Below are 18742 nucleotides of genomic sequence, written 5' to 3' on the forward strand. Positions count from 1 at the left end.
CCGGGCCCGGCCCGCTGCCGCCGGCGTGGCGGGGGCAGGCGCGGGGCGGCCCCCGCCGGAGCGGCCGCCCGCCGCAGGTGGGTGCCGGCCGGCGCGGAGGGCACCTTGGCCGGCCGGCGGGCGGGGGCGGGGGGCGGCTCGGCGGGGCTGCGGCGGCGGCGGCGGCGGCGCGGCTTCCCGCCCCCTCCCTCCCTCCCTCCCTCCCTCCGTCAGACGGGCGGGGAACTGCGGCGGGCGGGCGCGGGGAGCGGCGGGGCGCAGCCGCCCGGGCCGCAGCGGGGATGCGCCGCGGATCCCGGCGAGGAGGTGGGCGCTGAGCGGCGGCGCCGGGGGCGCGCACGGGCGGGGCGCGGGGGCCAGCGGCTCGGGCCCGGGACCGGAGCGGCGGGACAGGCCGTGCTGGGGAGCAGCGGGTCGGGTCGCGCCGCGCGGCGGAGCCGGGGCTCGGCGGCGCCGGGCCCCGCGGGGGGCTGCGCGGCGCGGCCGGGTGCCGGGGTGGGTGGCGGGGCGCGGCGGTGCCGCCGTGGGAGGCGGGAGCGGGCCGGGCGCGGTGGCGGCGGGCCCGGTGCGGGGGCTGTGGCCTGGTCCGGCGGTGGCAGCTGCGGCCGGCCCCGGGGCGAAGCCGGCGCGCCCGGACCTGGGGGGGGACGGGGACGGGGACGGGGTTGGGTTACGTAAGGGGACCCGCGCAGCGGGATGCGCTGGTGACAGCCCCAGCCCGGCGGCGTAATTGTCGCTCCCCGAAGTCGCGTTTTTTCCCCCCTCCCATGCAGAGCAATTTCAAATGCCCCAATGAACTGCCTGGCCGGTGAGAATGAATTGTAGATCGGACATTGCTAAGTTGGTACGCTCTTAGGGTACCTTTTTGTTTTCATCCTCTGTCTCTCTCAACCAAGGGCAGGAGTGGCCTGTATTCCCAATCTGCTAGCAATGCTGCAAAACCCTTGCAAGTACTTTGAATATGTATGGATTCATTGAAACAGTTGTTTGGAAATTACCTGCTTCCCAGAAGTGCTGATGCTTAAAATGACCGTCTGACGTGGGTTTTGCCATTGGTCCGGCATTTCACTTTATTTTATAACTGCTTTAGTGTGCTGCAAGGCTACATTGTTGATATTCTTCCCAAAAGCTTCAGCAATGCAGATACTACGGACTAATAGTAACTGAAACAAAAGACCTTGCTGTACTTCTCAGCGCGAATTAGGAATCCAAGGTCGAACAGCAAACTGCAGTGCAACTTGTATGGGGTAAGGTAACAGGACAAAAGTATTCACACATCTTATTAGAGAGTTTAAGTGAAAAGTGTTCCTTAAATAGACTCTTACTCAGTAGATGAAAAAAAATCGCTTAGTGAAGGTGTGAGGAAATAGCTATTTTAGGACTACAATTAACTATATCAGCTCAATTTTAATGGGACTAGTACATTTAATTGCATTCCTAACAGATTTTCCGTTCTCCAGATGATTACCTTGCAGAATGACACCAGCTCAAAGATTAAAATCTCGTCAAATATCTAATGGTTTCTGTATAATATAATTGTGTTTGGTTTATAATAGTTCTTTTCTAATAACCGTTCTCTGTCCATATAGCTGTAGATACTATAATTAGACTTTTTAAATCTTGGTATAAATGACATGACCTTGACCTTTAGAGGTTAAGCAGATGTGGTTGATGTGGATCACATCTCATATGTTGAATAAAACATTTATTTTTATGTATATATAGTAAATAGAGTTTTCTTTTAATTCTGTTTAAAAACTACGCAAGAGGAGGACTACTTTCTCTTTTCTCTCCATTTTAGATAAATTAACAGAGATATGCGCAACATTTATTTTTTAAAATACCCTAAGGAGGTTTATATTTAAACTACTTTTTCTGTACAAGTAAACGGTAGGATGTATATCTGGAAAAAAAAATATTGCAGGATTTGTGACTGAAGACCCTCTGAACATTTTTCCCGTGCCACTGAGGGCTGGAAGAGTACCTTTTGTTGTACTGCAGTTCCGCAAGCTCGCTTCTTCCACTTCCTGTTAGTTTGCTATTACACTCCCGGGTCCTCCATAGTGCTTGCGAGCCGTGTTGTTAGGCATATTGTTAGCAGTCTTTCTTATTGCTGGCCCTTTTTTGTTCTTAGCCCATTCTGGCAGCTTATTCATAAATCTCTCTGATGCTCCAAGTTTCTATTGCTGCTTTTCTAGTCTTTATTTTGTTTCAGTTCCACCCAGGAGTAACAAAACATTGGTTCATCTACTTGTAGGAACAAGTGGGATTTTTTCAAGTGCTGGTGTTGAAGGGCTGTACTGTGTGTATATATATATATATATGTATTTGTATGTTTGGATGTGGTTTTTTACAACCATCAAAACCAGAACTTTGCTCACAGATGTTAACTGAGCAGCCATTCAGACCTTACTACAAAGCCACCATGGCTATGGAAAGCCTTGTGACTTCCTCAGCAGTCACCCCACCTCTTGCTCTATTGCAAGTGCTGCTGGAGATGGGGGCTGCTCTCCTTCGGCACTTCTTCCTTCAATCCGTGCTGGAGATGAAGGCAGAGGTGTTCACAGTACTGCTTCATTGTCCTTCAGTCCTTCGGCGCCTGTCTGCGTGTGGGGTGTGTACCTGTGTCTACCCCTTGGTGCTTCACATTTTGTCTGAAGTACAGCCTACCACTGGACTTCTCAGTGTGACAGGAGTGAATGTTTTTGCTCTTGTTTTGCCAAATACATGCGATATCAGCATGGGCTTTCTCTGTGCATATACTTCTTTAGTTTCCTGAGAACTTACGCTTCTAGTACCACGCGGCTTTGTCTCAGGAGGGTTGTATTTCTTAAGGAACATTAGTCCTCCAGGTCAGTCCTTCTGTGCCATGCTGGAGAACCTGCTGTTGCTGGTACTGGTATTGCAGTGGGAGACGGGAAGGGAACTGCCAGTGCTTCCCTGCTGAAGCGGGGGGGTGTGTGTGTATATACAGTGAGCCTGTCCCAATGGTTTAATTAACCCTATGCCTCATGTATAGGGTAGAAAATAATTGTCCATTATCCCTGTCTTTTCTAATATTGAACACTGAACAATTCAAACAGTTCCCAGAGATTTCTGGTGTACGTGATGACTAAAAACTGGGAGGCTTTATTTTTCAGGTTTTTTTCCTGGTAACTAAATGCTTGCTGGTTTTGAAGCTTTTGACTCTGCTGGCATGGGAAAAGGCAGCAGTTTCTATAGATAATTTTCATGGGAAATGTTACTCTGGGCAGTTGTACTTCTAAAAGGAATTTCTCCAAGAATTTCCTTCAGGCTTGTGTTTCTTTATTAAGCTGAGTTTAATGAGATTAAAAAAAAATCCTTCCCAGTGGAATATTAAAGTAAATGCTTACTTTTTTTTAAACGGATTTGCAATATCAAGGTTCTAGATGTTGAAGGAAGCAGCAACAGGTACTATATACAAATGAAAGTAAACATGCTCAGGCCATGTGAGGGATATTGGATTTTTGGCAGATTCAGAACGTGGCTTTGGTGACAGACAGACAACTCCCCAGCTGTAGGAAGTCTGACAGGGAGGAAGTTGCATTATGAGGTGCCAGGTATCGTGAACTGAATTTGGTTGTAGTATTATGAAATATTAAGGAATATGAAATTATAGTAGTGTTCATGCTATGAATGGTGCTATTTATGTATGTTTGTAATTAATTTCACTATCTCCACACCTAGGTTTTCTGAGCTGTAAATACAAGCCTACAGCTTTCAGCTGTTTTCTGTAAGTCAAAATACAGACATGAGAGCGGTTAAAAGTTTTCTTTAAATGCTGCCACTGCTGTATGCATCCTGGTGAATGGTGTTTCTAGCATATCCCTCTTTTGGTGTTACTCCTTTCAGAAGAGCTGAAAAATGATGGAAGAACCTTTTGGTGCTGACAGCTGATAAGCTGGTCAAAGGGAGGACAGCTAAACGTGAAATGTGGAAGACAGGAGAAGACCACGGGAGTTATCGTGTATAGACAGTCAAACTCATGTCTTTTAGGGAAACTTCTGGGCTGAATAGACTTGTTAAGATATTAAGGGAGGAAAAAAGTGAACAATACCAAAATACTAGAGACAACTGTTGAAAGAGGAAAAAACAGGGTTGAAGTGGTTTTTTTGGGGGGTGTGTGTGTTTCTTTTTTTTAAGAGGGGTTGGACCAAGTGACATCCAGAGGTTCCTTCCAGCCTAAATTGTTCTATAATTCTAACTGGTTTGGTATTCAAGGCAAAACCCAGACACTACTATTTTCTATTTACAATGAAAAATAGACGGTGCTTAGAAACTCTGAATTATTTTTTTCTGGAGTATGTGTGTTCATCCTACAGAATTTCCAGCTAGTTTAGGAGCTGGCTCCATGTAAAATGTGTCAGTATGTGCTGAGGGCTATATACAGTTAGGGGTGGTAGCAGCAGGGAGGGAGCTGCTGAATTTCCAAGCTTGTCTTTCTGAGAAAGCTACAGACTGGCTGTTTAAATGGTTTCAATGTGAGCCCCTCCATCATCAACTCAGAAACCAAAAGAGAGTGTATCTCGTTACTTGTTACCTGTAACTTTAAAAAGAGAAGATTTGGAGGAGGAGGAAGTTGGAGATTGAAGAAGAGTAAGAGGATGGGTCTGGAATGTATGGCAGCTGTAATGTCCTAAAGATTAGGAGAGCTTTATAATGATCCTTAGAAATGCCTCACTGTAGCAGAGGGAACAGCTGCATTTTGAAACGAAGTTAAATAATTCCCTTATTGGGTTTTTCTGAGTTCCTTAAAGGTGAATATATTTCAATACTAGTTGGGAGTACTTGTTTTAAAGGAAATAATGGATACATTAACTTGAGGTGTAAAGAAAAGAAATCTCTAGTTGATTGTGAGCTTACTGTAGAGTTGCAAGAAATTCAAGTAGCAGGTGTCATGTTGCATTAGAGTCAAAGATTAAGTTTTCTACCAAAAAATCAATTTCCTTCTGGGAAACTTGGTTTTCTTGCTGTCTTCTTGCTGGGGGATGGTGTCTGTATTTCTAGCAGGGTGAGGTCCCTGGGCATCTCTTAAAGGTTCTATGTTCCTCAATCAAATATTTTACATTTGTGAAGTTTAAGCCCTCCCCCCACTCCAATGAATCTTTTCCTCCTTATTTTGGGATGCTGAGAATCAAGTGGATCAGTTGAATTTACCCAGAATTTAGCAGATAGGAAGTCCAGTCTTGGTTATGATCTCTCACAGTGCGATCTGACTGCTTGCATTCATAACTCTGCTAAAATAAGGGTTTTATTTTCCCTGTTTTACAGTGGAAATTGAGAGATGGAAATGCTTGTAGCCTATAAACTATATAAAAAACCCCGTACTTTTCAGTTCACATGAAAATTGTGAAAATCACAAAAATCACAAAAGCTATGCTTAGTCCCTGTTGATTTGCATGTTTCTAGTCCAAGCAGAGATGCTAAGGAACTTACCCATTCTTTACTTAAAAGGCTGGATTAATTTGTCTGTATGTGGTATTGAATGTAGTCCTACCCTCTAATGCAAATGCTGTTCTGTTGGTACAAAGCTTTTCTATAGCATATATGATTTCCAATTAAGTTAGTGAATTATGTTTGTGAAGGATTCAAAGGTATTAAAATAATGTATTAGATCCTTTACATCAGTACAGTAGGACATATATCTGGGATTGCTTTGTTATAAAAACAACTAAACCCAAAGTAAATAACGTTGGTGTAAGAATGATCTATAGATCAATTTCAAGACTGTGTTTCAAGACTTGTGTTTCAAGAATGTTTCAAGGCTGTGATACCCTTTTTCAGATGATGAACTGAAAAGTTTTCTTTTGAGAAATGGAATAAGTTCAAGTTGCCCAAAGAAAAGGCTGTATGAAACCTGTGCCATGGGCTGAGGGCTACCTGCCCAGACAGAGTAGACCTTGGCTACATGTGCCCAGCTCTAGCTGACCTGATTAATCCTGGAAAATGAAAAAACAATAGTAGAACTTTGTTCTGTAACTGTTGCTAACTTCACACTTCCTGTGACACGTTTGGGGTGGGAGACCAAAGAGCTACAGAAACCTTGGTGGTGACTGCTAATTGACCTTAGATATGGTCTGTGGAATTGGTGAGACCTTTGACGGCTCATGCTGACAGTTTAAACGAGAAAGCAATAAATAATTGCAGCAGTAGCCCCAGGTGTGGGAGATGAGGGAGCATGACATGGGACATGCACATGCCTCTGATGCTTGGGAGGCTGAGGTGGAGGGGAACAGTCTGGTGTGAGGTCCAGGCCACCGGCAAGGAATTGGACACACTGAGCAGTTGGGGTGAGCGTTCTGTTCCCCAGGGTCTCTGGTGGCAGTGCCACCTGTCCTTGATTTCTGTGTGTCATAGAATAGACAAGCTGGAACAGAAATGCCGCACCCATCCTGCTTAGTAAAACACAACTAGATTATGTGACACAGAGTGATGTCTTTCTGTTCTTGCAACTACTCCACCCCATTCCCCTGTGACAAACCAATGTGGGCGATGCTAAACAGGATTTGGGTCAAGAGAAGTTTCTGTGGACATCTTACAGGAACGGTTCCAAGCTGGTGATTGCTCTTCCCAATTCACTTCTGCCTTCACCGTCTCTCTCCCGTGTGTGGTCAGCCTGGTTCTGCGGTGGGACCGCAGATGGGCTCTTGTCCCCACTTCTTCTGTATGAGCATTTTTATGCCTGACCTACTCAGGGTTGCCTGACACCCCTGTGATCTTGTTCAGGAAAACAACTTTTAACTGTTTCTTCCCATCCTGTCTTTGAAAATAAAATTCAGTATCTTGTTTGGAAAGTAATGGCACTGTGATTTGAGAAATGGGAGAGAAACGAATCCAGATGGACCGTGGCTCATCTTCTCAGATTATGATTTTTGAGGTTCTGGCCACAAGATAAAAGTTTCTTTGATTAACTTATTTTCTAGAGTAGGAAAACTTTTAGGAAAGTGGTGGGGGGCAACTTATTTTCTTTTATACCTTTATATTTAGGGTGCTGGCTAGCCATATAAGGATTGATCTTCTGAGGAAACTGGAAAGGCCATTTCTGTAGTTCTCCATCAGTGATTTTGCAACAAATGTACCAGATAAAGGGACTTTCAGGTTGTAAATGGGAAGCTGAAATGGTTAGTTTACTGACAAACGTTTCCTTCAGAGTGGAGTGGGTCAGTTGGATGAGAAGGTGGTGGCTGATGGTGGAAATGATACTTGATTACAAGGAAAAAGCTTCAAAATAAAACAGCTTGTTGAGATCTGAAACTGGCAGTTGGTGTTGAGTCATCTTAGCGTCCCTCTGACCCCAATGTGAGCATGACACACGCATCCCTCTGGGAAGTAATTATGTCTCTTTTGTGTTTAAAGTCTGTGTTTCTTGGTTTTAATCTGTTTCTGGAAAACAAGCTTTCTTCAGAAGATGTTTGCAGAAAACAGAAGGATGGGAATGATATGAAATGGAGCTGTAGGGTACGTGGAGGATGAGTCTGGATGTAAAGTATCGGTGTGCCCCTGGTACTGGAATGTTAGCTCTGTAGCCATACACATTCTGTGTCTTTCATTGTGATGGCTGTTGATGCATAAAATCCATCTTCTTTTTCCCCTGTTCCCACTGGCTAAATGCAAGTTGTCTTTCCAAGTTCACTTGCACCTGACAACTGTGCTTTTTTGTGCATGTAACTTCTGGTAACTATGGTCAGGTCATAGTTGCTACCTGGTTTAATGTTCTTGGGTGACATAATCACGGGTGAAAATAACCCATTCTCTGACTAAAAAAAAAAAGTTCTATAAAGCTCCTTAGCTATGACCTGTATTTGTGTGGGTGTGCAGATATGCTATGGGAAGCTAAATGTAAAATATATGGTGGTCCACTGCGCAGGCTTCTCTCAGTCCCTCCTATGACTGGTAGTGTAGCCTACATAGAAAACCCGTGGTCAGTTTGCAGTATACAATTCAGAGTGACATGCAATGCAAAATAACCTTTAAAGAAAAAATTACAAGGTATTTTCTTTAGTAGCTGCACACTCTGTCCCCTTCCCAGTCACCATAAATACTGTTGCATGACAGAGCTTACAATTGATGATTAGAGTGGCTTCTATCTCTAATTAATACAATAATGGTTGTGTTTTCTTGTGAAATGTGAGCTGAGGATTAATGGGGCAGGCCTCAAACCAGGTCAGAGTATGAGGATTAGAGTTAGCCACGGTGACTAACCCTCAGACCCTTACAGGACTCTTCAATAGCTCCACAAGGTTATGCAGTGTCTGTGAGTTTAAGGAATAGAAGCAGTTTCAAAAGTAATCTATGATACGCTTTTCAATTTCCATTTCTGGTGACGCCAAGGTTGCTGTTGGATCTGCAAAGTAGCTGGTTGCTCTTAAATGTAACGATGAACGTGGCAGCTTGGGCTCATAGCTCTTACCCTCTCCATAACAGCTGCTGTGTGTCCATCTGCCTGAAGAAGAGAAAATGTGCTACAAATTTAAGTAACATTTTGTGAGCTACACTAGGAAGAGGAGAGAGAGTGGCAGATTATTTGTCTTCAAAATTTACGAATTCCAATTCGTAATTTTCTTTAGTTTTTTATAATATTTTTGCCAAATCCATGTAACATGAACCTATGAACAGTAAGTGCAGGTAGAGGAGGTGGTAAAACAGCCATGTTGTAATCACTTGGCCTTTCCTAAAGCTGTGATATCTTTCTTAATACCCTTAGGTTTTAGGTTTCCCACTTGAAATGCCTAGACCGGTTCCCCAGAGGCTGTGTAACAGATCGCTGCTCATAGTTCTCCTGACATTTTGTGCCTTCTTGACTGCCTCATTTTTCTCCTAACTGTACCACCTTTATAGATCCAAATACGTACTTGCCCTCTATGATGTGTGCACTTTCTAATAGTTGAAATGTTATTCAAACTGTGAATGCATTGTACCAGGGCTGTGCACGGTCTGGGGGGAGGGATCGTTGCCTCCAGCTCTGACACCTGCTCGCTGTCCGGTCCAGAGTGTAGTGGCCCTTGGCTGCCAGCTCGTGGTGCAAATACGCTGTGGTATTATTGGCCCCTGCCACCTTATGCTATTTCTGGTATAATTACTTTCTGATATATTTATTATTAGATTTTCCCCTCAATGTTCTTTAGAATTTTGAGAGATTTATTCAGTATTTGTGAATTTTTATGCTTTAATCTTAACTTTGTGAACACATTAACTCAATCATTTTGCATAAAGCTATCAAATAATGTCAGTCATAGAACTGTGCTATTTCTCTTTACTATTCTATATACTGTTTGCTATTTGAATTATTTTTAAGTTACACAGCATTCTTTTGTAAAGTTTAATTATATTGACTTCAGCATTTTCTACATTTTCTTCATTCTTTTTCACTTGTGTTATTTGTAGTAAGTCAGTAAAAATAATTTCAAAGATGCAGCAAAGAATAACGCTATATAAAAAATAGGTAGGGACTAACAATAAGGACTTGATAAACATGGTGATGAGGACAACAGAAGTATGCTAACTTACATCAGTTGAAGGGGTTTTAAGTACAGTAAACCAGAACTATTTAAGCTGGGATTGGTGTAAATTAGGCTAATAGCGCTCTCTAGAAAAGGAGCAGTAACTCATAATAAAGAAATTTTATTTCTTGATGCCACTGCATGTGTTCAATGGTAAGCTCTCTCTCTTTTTTCTTTCTTCTGTTCTTCTGCTTTGTCTGGTTGTGGACACCGTGCTCAATGCTGAGAAATGCAGAACATGCTTGTGGAGGGCATGGCAGCTTTATTCATTTCATACTTTAACATCTCTGGCAACATTCCCATGTTGAAAGCCGATGGAAACAAACTGCTCTTTAGGCCGCAGATATCTTGAGGAATGTGTAGTTCTGCTTTCTTGGCTGGTTCTTGGGTAGTTTGCCATGAAAAATGTGTCATAGCTGTGTGCTATAACACTGAAAAAACCACCAACATTAGATAAATCTGTGTATAGATGAAATTTAGTTTCTTACAAAGAAATGTAATGAGTGCAAACTGATTTTGAAACTAATTTTTTTAAAGACAAGTGCACCAGGGGTGTTCATTACTTCTCTGGGTTTCCAGCACCGAGATGTGCTTTCTCAGCTCTTGGTGTCTTTATCATTCTGCCTCTCCGCAGGTCACTCCCTGCCCATTAATACACCCCCTCTGAATTTTGGTCCTGTGCCCAGACTCACCGATCCCCTCTGGGGACACAGGCATACCCCCTTGTCCAGGCTGCCGTGCTCCATGCCGCTCCCCTCCAGCTGCCCCTCGTGCATCCTGGCTGATGCAGTCTTCCATGCTTCTCCTGAGGGTCCTTTGCCATCTCAGGAGATCCTCGGTGGGGGCTGTCAGGGGTTGGGGAGTACGAAAGGAAAAAAGCCTTGGAGAACAAAACGCCTGGAAATTCACAGTGTTAAGCATACCAAGGAAAATCAGTTATTTTCCTAACGGGCCTTATGCCTAATAGCAGTGTAAGGTGCCATTTCTTAATGGCAGCAAGTGAAATATTTTTGCACTTCATGTTAGTGATTCTGCCAAGGTGGATTGTACCTTTCATCCATGCTGAGCCAGATTTAAATGTAATGGTACAACTTCCAAATGCGAGTTTCTCATTTAGAAGGACAAGTCTGAACAGAAATAAATGTATATGTGCATTGTGAGACCCAGAAAGTAATTCAAGCAGACCTCTCTGAAATTTTTCTTTTTAAACAATCTCAGTATGCTGCAAAAATGACTTTCAATTCTTTAGGCTCCCACAGATTGCAGCACAGAAAATCAATACTTTTTCCAGCTAATGTCAATTTTTTCCATTAAGGGATAAATGAGGAAGCGTGAGGCTTCTAGGCTTCTCTGACTTCTGTGTGCTTCCCAGACAGCTAATCTTTATATTTTGTATAATGCATACTTAGTGCTTGTCATTTTATTCTCATTGCCAACCGTTGCTTGTGTGTACGAGTTAAATACTCAAATAATTATGGAATTGTGGTGCATTTTTATAAGCCTTTGTTCAAGTACCTCAAGTTAAGAGGGTGAATGTTTTATTTGAGGAAATTAAACTTCCTAAGAATCTGAAAATGATCCCTATCATGGGTTAGTTTTCTGCTCATTCAGTAATGTGATGGCTTGTGTTATCTTTGTAGTCACTGAAATTTGTCAGTGTTTAAGTATTGGTACTGTGGAGGGTTTGTTCTTCAGTTTAATTTTTATAAATGGAAATGTTATAATTTATATATCCCTGGACAAAGGTTTCCTATTAATTTGTTGACAGCAAGCCAAACGTATTTAATTTTTAAATTTTTTTTGTTGCTTTAATGATCTTCTAGATATCCCTATGCACATCTTTTGAAAATACTGTAGATTTGAATTAGAGAAAATATTTTTTTATTATCTGAAGCAAATATGCACTTTGCATTTCTATTTCCATAGATTTATCAAGAGTAGCAAAAGAGTGGCATGATCAAAGGCAACACAATGGGTCAGAAGTGAAAGATAGCAAATGTCAAAATTTAGGTTTTGCTCATTATTTCTGTTTTGCTAATAAGGGTGTGTGCGCATATGAGCAGAATGCAGGAGGCAACAGCATTTGCTCTGGCAGATGAGAGGTAGAGAAATAAAGTACTTCAGGTCAATGGTGCTCCATTCTAGGAGGAGATAGATCTTGCAAATAATGATATTGGAATGTTGTTAAAGTTTCTCCCATGATGTTTGTTTTTACTGTTGCTGCAAAGTTTGCCTGAACATAAGAGCAACCTCACTTGTTAGCAGTGGCTGACAGGGACTGTGTAGTATGAAGTTTCACTTGATGATCTACGGAAGACCTACATAAAAAAAAAAAGGGGAATGTGTATCTCAGAAAGGGTATGAGGAGAACATGATTTAGCAAATGGGCTCTGTTGTTCAGAACGCAAGGTCAGAAACTTCACGCAGAGACAGAATATTTTCCCCTTTGGGTTATGCTCGATTGCAGATTGCAACGGACTGTTCTGAATGAGCTTATAAACCTGCGTACCTTGTTCAGCCGCAGCACGAGCACATGCTGGACAGCCAGGCATCAGCTGGTTCTGGTAACGGCTATAACTATGCTTGTATCTACAAACCTCTCTAGCTATATGCTTTGGTTAGCAATCTTGCAGTGAGCTGAGCAACATATTTCAGTATTTTTCATTGTAATTAACATTTTACACACTTCAGTACATTCAGTACCGTGTTCCAGTTCTTTTTGCACACAAAACCATATTTTCCTATCTTTGTTATTAAACTATCTAGCTATAAGAGGCAAAGTCAGTGTTAGAGAAATGCATAAAGGAGAAAGCAAATGGCAGAAAGTCAAAATTAAGCAAACCATTTCCAGTGCTATTACTAGATTTAAGAGAGAATATGACATTTTACAAATAGTTTCAAAGACTAAAACACAAAATATTTGAAAGGAACGGATGGTAGACTTCAAACTCATAGCAGTTGTTTGTCACAGTTGCCTGCTGTCGTCTTGCTGAGGGTCTGACTGGAGTGGTGTAGAACTGGGGACCAGTGCCCTGCACAGCTGTAGAGAGAGTTTAAAAAAAAAAAAAAAAAGATAAAGTGAGGGAAGTAAATTTCTTTACTTTCCCAAATGCATGGGTGAAGCCCTGCTTAAAAGAAGAGATGCAATTCTCCTGCATCAGGATGCTTGTTAAAAATCAGAAAATAAGGATGATTGGGAGATTTTCTTTCCAGAGCGCTGCAATGTCCAACTGAATATCTAAAGTGCTTTTTTTTCCCCCCTCTCTCCTTGTTAATCTGCATTTTGGAATTTTTATAGTCAGGAAGCTGTCCCAAACCACTTATTTGGTAGGTGTCACTATGTAGCATTAGTACAATTAACCTTACAAGTCCTTTTTTCTTCCTTGGCGTATTTGCTTGGTAGTCTTTCAAGAATTACTTTACTGCTATTTTCTGATGTTGATTAATTTTGGAACAGGTATTGCATACAGCAGGGGAGTTTCTCTTCTGTGTAAATGGCGATGGGCATCTTGGCTAAGGTTGCTGACACATATTTGGCTACACGCTGACTTACCAGCTATTGTGAAGGACTAAGGAATGTTGCAAAAATAAAATGAGTTACTTAAGAAAATTACTGTTGTCCTTACAGTTGGAGTGATCTCTCCTCCAACGGAAGAAAAAAATCTGTAACAGAACTTGAAAGTTGATATTGAGATAATATAAGTGTCAAGATTAACAAAATATTTTATGATGTTGGGGTATGAAATTGTCCTAAAGTGCCTTTAAAAAAAAAGAAAAGGTGGCTAAGTTGAGTATCTTTGTTCATTCAGTGGCAATATACACATTAATGAAAAGTTTCAATTGAAAAACACTGACTGGGTCTCACTTTTGAGTAGAACTTGGAAGCTTCTCTGTAATTCAGTCCTCTGCTATTACTTTCTGGAGTTATTTGTAAAAATGATATTTATTTGTAAAAATGACAGTATTATGACTGTAATACATAATATTTTTTTGAGATAAGGTTTATGTATAAATAAATATATCACAAAGTGTTTTCACTGTCTAGGTGATAGATGACTCAGAGTCAATGCAGTCCAACGGTTTTATTTGAGTGAATTTACAAATACTGAGTTGCCCTGCATATGAGCTGAGTTTATAATTTGTGAATGGTAACAAGGAGCAGAAGGAGAAATTTTATCTGTATTTCTATTTTTGCTGTATCTTTTATGTATTTTAATATAGTAGCATTTTATCATTTACACTTTTGGCATTACTCTTGCATGCAATATACTTTTCTGGACTATTCTTATGCCTAGAGGTTGCTGTCAGATAATATTAGGAGATTCCTCAGTAGCTATGAAGTCAGTAGACAACAGTAAGGGAAGCTTAAAAAGGAGATGCTGGACTTCAAACCGTGGGTTGTACAGCATTAGAAGTTCAGAAAAACCTGATGAGATGGAGTTAATTTTCCCCATAGCAGCCCCCATAGTGCTGTGCTTTGTACTGGTAGCTAGAAGGTGTTGGTAACACACCAGTGTTTTGGCTACTGCTGAGCAGTGCTGGCACAGCATCAAGGCTCTCTCTCCAACATTTCCCCCCCTCACCAGTAGGCTGGGGGTGGGCAAGACGTTGGGAGGGGACACAGCCAGGACAGCAGACCCAAACTGCCCAAAGGGATATTCCATACCATATGACATCCACTCAGCTATAAAAGCTGAGGGAAAGGAGGAGGAAGGCAGGGCATTCGTTACTTACGACGTTTGTCCTCCAGAGCAACCGCTATGCGTACGGAAGCCCTGCTTCCTGGGAAGTGGCTGGACATCGCCTGCTGATGGGAAGTCAAGAAAAAATCTTTTGGTTTTCTTTTGCTTCCGTGTGCGGCCTTTGCTTTTGCTTTTATTAAACTGCCCTTATCTCCACCGACAAGCCTTTCATTATATTTTCTCTCCCCTGTCCAGCTGAGGAGGGGGAGTGATAGAGCGGCTTTGGTGGGCACTTGGCGTCCAGCCAGGGTCAGCTCACCACACTTGAGTTGCAGTTTCTGACACAAACTGTTTAGGTCTTCATGGCCAGCAAAACATGAAGTAAACCCCTCTATCCCATTTTCTGCTCCAGCAGTGGTACATAACTGTTCTGTTTCACAAACATGTGTGACTCCCCTGCAGAGGGAAGAGGATGCTTGTATTTTGGTCACCAGTTTTATTCATACAAAATTATAATTAGAATCCTGTCCATATTTTGTTGAATCTTGCTCTGGAAAATCCAAAATTATCAGCATCTCCCATGAGAATAAGAAGGTCTCAGCGTGGGGACGGTGCTCCCTGATTTGTCAAAGTCAGTGAGCAGAGAGAGGAGGAATACTTAATGAACCCTGTTTGATCAGGGGCTGTGGTAGCCAGCACATCATCTTGGCTCTGGCCAAGACTGCAGATAAAATCTTACTGTGGTTGTTAACAGCAGGGGTGGAGGTGTGGGTAGGATCCTGGCAACTGGGGGGTTTAATGATACAAGAATGAAATCTGATGTCATCATGAAAGAAAACGTCTAGTGTCCTGTCTTGAGCATCAGTATATAACTAACGGTAATAAATGCCTCCTCTTCAGGTTCAGAATCAGTCCTAATAGAATTGCAGGTGAATGTTGTGCTTCTTCCTCCTGAGAAATCTTGACAACAGTAATTGAAACAACCAGATTTATGTTCAGCTGCTTACTGCTGGAGGTCTTTTTGTTATCTTTAACCCAGCGTTAATTTAGGTCACCCTTTAATCTAAGTAAAAGAGACCGTGTATGCTTTCTCTCTTGACTGTATGTCAGTACAGAATGTCCAGAGTACGCTGTTCCATTTTGGTGCTAGTGTACTGTATGAAATTTCAGCTTACAATCTTTGATATGAAAAAAATATGGCTTTTAAAATTATTTGATAGTTTGTGCTGCATGTTTGTTTGTTTATTTTGAGTATCTTTCTATCTTCCTACTTCTAAGTATAGTACCAAGTCCTTAACAATTATTTGTTTTATTGAAGATCAGTGTGGATACGCAAGTGCAGCCAGAGTCTGTGAGTCTGTAATATCTCTGCCCTGCAATTTGAAACGCTCAAGCAGTGTCCTCCTGGAGCCCCGCTGAAACAGATGAAGGGCTATGTGTGCTGTAAACTCCAAGGCCTGCACATAAATATCTGTACAAGCAAAAGTGTCTTTCAAAAATTAGCTCAAAATTGCAACCAGAATGCAAATACAAAAAAACATATTAAGTTGTTTTGGTTTTTTTTCTTCATAACACCAAATACTGCAAGGAATGTTTTAACTTGTCACTTACTCACATAGCTCCTCATAAAATTAACACACTGTCAATAGTAGTAGTTGTAAGGACACGTCTTACTTTAATTTTCCTGTTATTTATCTCCTGAATACGGTCCACCACTGTCACTTGTTTCATTAACATTTCAGAATGCTTAGTAATTTATAATAGAGAAATATGACACCTGTTGTCTCTTCCTCCAGGCTTAAATAAGAGCAATGTCTTTTCATATCTATTTATATTATGTATGTTAAAGCATCATTATGAAATTGAAAATGCCTCTGAGTACATTTTATGAAAGCTGAAAGCCCCTGAGTGATAATGGCAGGATATCACTGACCTTGTCGGTGTATTAAGTGCTAGTGGTAGCGTTTCAGGATGCAGAACATCTTCATAGTCAGTTATCTGTGGCCTGGGCCTCTCAGGTGGTCTTGTTCAAGTGTTCTCAGTGGTAAAATCTGCTTTCTTATGTTAGAGAACTGGAGTGTTTTCCTTGGACAGGGAAAAATGTCTGAAAATGTGGAACACTTGTAAGAAAGAACCACCCATTCTGGAAGTAATAGAGGCTGAGAAAGCTTTTTGGCCAAAAATAGTTGCAAGTGCTTGCAAATATAGCTAAACCAACACTATAACGGAGCTTTCTGACCAGTTGTGGCTAAATAAGTCCACCAGAAATTGCTAAAGTTATATCTCTTACTCTGTTTAGTGGGAGCTATTCTCAGGCTTTGAGAACTGGGATGATCCATGGGAAAAAAAGGGTTATAGTTAAGACAGCATCCTTAGAAAAGTACTCCTAATGGCTTTGAAAATATTTTTTTGTTCCCTTTTTTCCTTTCCTCCACGTGAAAGGTGAGCACAGGATGGCGGCGGCACGTTAGGTCTGCTGAGCCCTGTGTCCTGCCTCTGGCAGTAACTCACAGCAAGGAGCACAACATGCTGCCCTTACCGGCGCTTCCCCGGGCGCTGCCGAACTGGGAGGCATCTCAGCTAGCTTGAGATTACATCTTTCCCTCCCTAGTTGATCCAGTCACTTCCTAAACCTTAAATTTGGTATGTATATGTGCTTATTATAGTGTGGTACAGTGTGTGTAGGTTTGAAGAAACTCAGGGAAGATAGACATTGCATCCAGTAATGTGGGCTGGTTAGCGTAGGCTGGAGAAACCTTTATGTGTTACAGGGCAGAGACTAAAGTGAAAACAGAGTAAACACAATTACAAGAAAAATGTGGGTTATTTTCCATCTTTTTGCTAGGGTCTTAACGGATCCACTGCAAGTTTCTGTGTGGCATTTGTCACACGGCTCTTCAGGGGCCATGAAAACTGGAGAGGTTTGGGTGGATTTGTGCCTCCTGTGGGCCAGGCAGGAAACGGAGAGGCAGTACTTGGAACCACGGAGGAGGATTTTTGATTCTGTTAGATTAGGAAGTGCAGTTTATTTGTTCATCATACTCTGAAAAAAGTTGCAGTTTTGTACCTTTGTTAGTGAATTTGGATTACATTTAGCAAATATTTTCCATAAAATGAAACATCTCCATTTTTTTCAAAAAAATTTGAAAAGCTGAAATTTCATTTGAATCCGTTTGCCAATGAAATGATCCTTTTGGTGTGTCTTGATGTTGAAGTGGACTTTTTCCCCCAAGTTACTTGAAATTTCTCCTTTCTTCCTCCTTTTGTTCTCTGAACTAAAAAAAATACACTATTGATACAGCCAAAGTAGTTTGTTTTTCAGTTAAGGATTTGAGGTTTATGAAACATGTCAATAAATGTGCCCAAGGAAAAACTTGGCTGTTCCAAAAATATAAGGCAGACTTTTCTAGTTAAGAAAAGCCATCCCAGCATATGGTGTGTTTCTTTTAAGATGCAAAATATTCATATACTGAGATGAACCTTCTGGAGGAACTTTGAGGCAGTAGCTCCTGCTCTTAAAGCTTCTGCTTTTATTTGTTTCAGCAGAGATTTACTTTCTGAAAATTTTTCTTCCCAATCTCTAAAAGATGTTAATAGTGCCCTGCCAAACTGTTGTTGACAATCTATTTCTTGCAGGATGCTGTTATATATAAATAGCTTTTTTTATATATATTTAATTTTTCAAGCCAGGAGAAACATTCAGATTTGCTTTCAGCATGAGTCTAGAATAACATTAATGTCTCTGGCATAGCAGTTGTTGTAGTCTTGTATGACAACTGTTGTACACATTATCTTACATGACTGTAGTTGTGGAATAGATTGGGTTTTATATGTGATTGACATGTTATCGCATACAGGGCTGCCTCATCTATTATTTTTCAGTGCCTTGCTTGCTATAGCAGTAACCTGTGTTTGCTGCCACTATGCTAGTGTGACCTTCACGCAGACCAGCAAAAAACCCATCTTGTTTGCTCAGCATCCCAAAAGACAATTAGGAATGGTTGCCCGAGCAACATAACATCCTTGTCAAATACCACAGGGATTGCTGTGATGCCAGTTGGACCATTCCGTCAGAAGTGGCATGCTTCCACGCGCAAAGCAGTGGAGTAGCGAAGGAATGTTGTTGCTTCCCATTAGCTTTCTATCTTTGCTTGGACTCTTTTCTGCTGAAGTGGCAGAAAATAAGCAAAGGCACAGAGTAAACAGAGGAGTAGAAAAAAAAATTTAAAAGGCAACATGAACCAGGAAAGGAATCCTGTGGGAAAGAGAGGTGGGGACGCTCTGCATTTTGGATGCAGGAACAAAGCAATGGGAAAAATCAAACGGAAAAGAGTGTCAATGTGGATGAAGCATTTAAACAGAATAAAGACATTTAGAAAAGGAAAGAGGGAGAAAACGTGGGAAATGCTGAAGGAGCGGTATAAAGAGGTAAAAATGGGAAACATCTTTTTTTAAGCATCTAGTAACTTATATTAAAACTTAATTTCTTCAGGAGAGGTACAGTTTTTGTCTTTGCTGAAAAATCTGTATTTCAGGTGT

The 18742-nt window shown here is 41.6% G+C and overlaps 1 protein-coding gene across 3 annotated transcripts in view; it reads left to right on the plus strand.

Annotated features, from left to right (window-relative positions):
• The first annotated feature begins 214 nt into the window (after positions 1–214).
• The window catches only part of LOC140657292 (oxysterol-binding protein-related protein 6-like), a 129610-nt gene continuing 111082 nt past the window's right edge, over positions 215–18742 (plus strand). For all 3 annotated transcript variants that reach the window (XR_012044276.1, XM_072874089.1, XM_072874090.1), the window contains exon 1: positions 215–306. The gene's annotated coding sequence lies outside the window, so the exon portion shown is untranslated. The remainder of the gene's footprint in view (positions 307–18742) is intronic.

This window comes from Ciconia boyciana, chromosome 10 (genome assembly GCF_034638445.1).
Source record: "Ciconia boyciana chromosome 10, ASM3463844v1, whole genome shotgun sequence".
Classification (NCBI taxonomy): Eukaryota; Metazoa; Chordata; class Aves; order Ciconiiformes; family Ciconiidae; genus Ciconia; species Ciconia boyciana.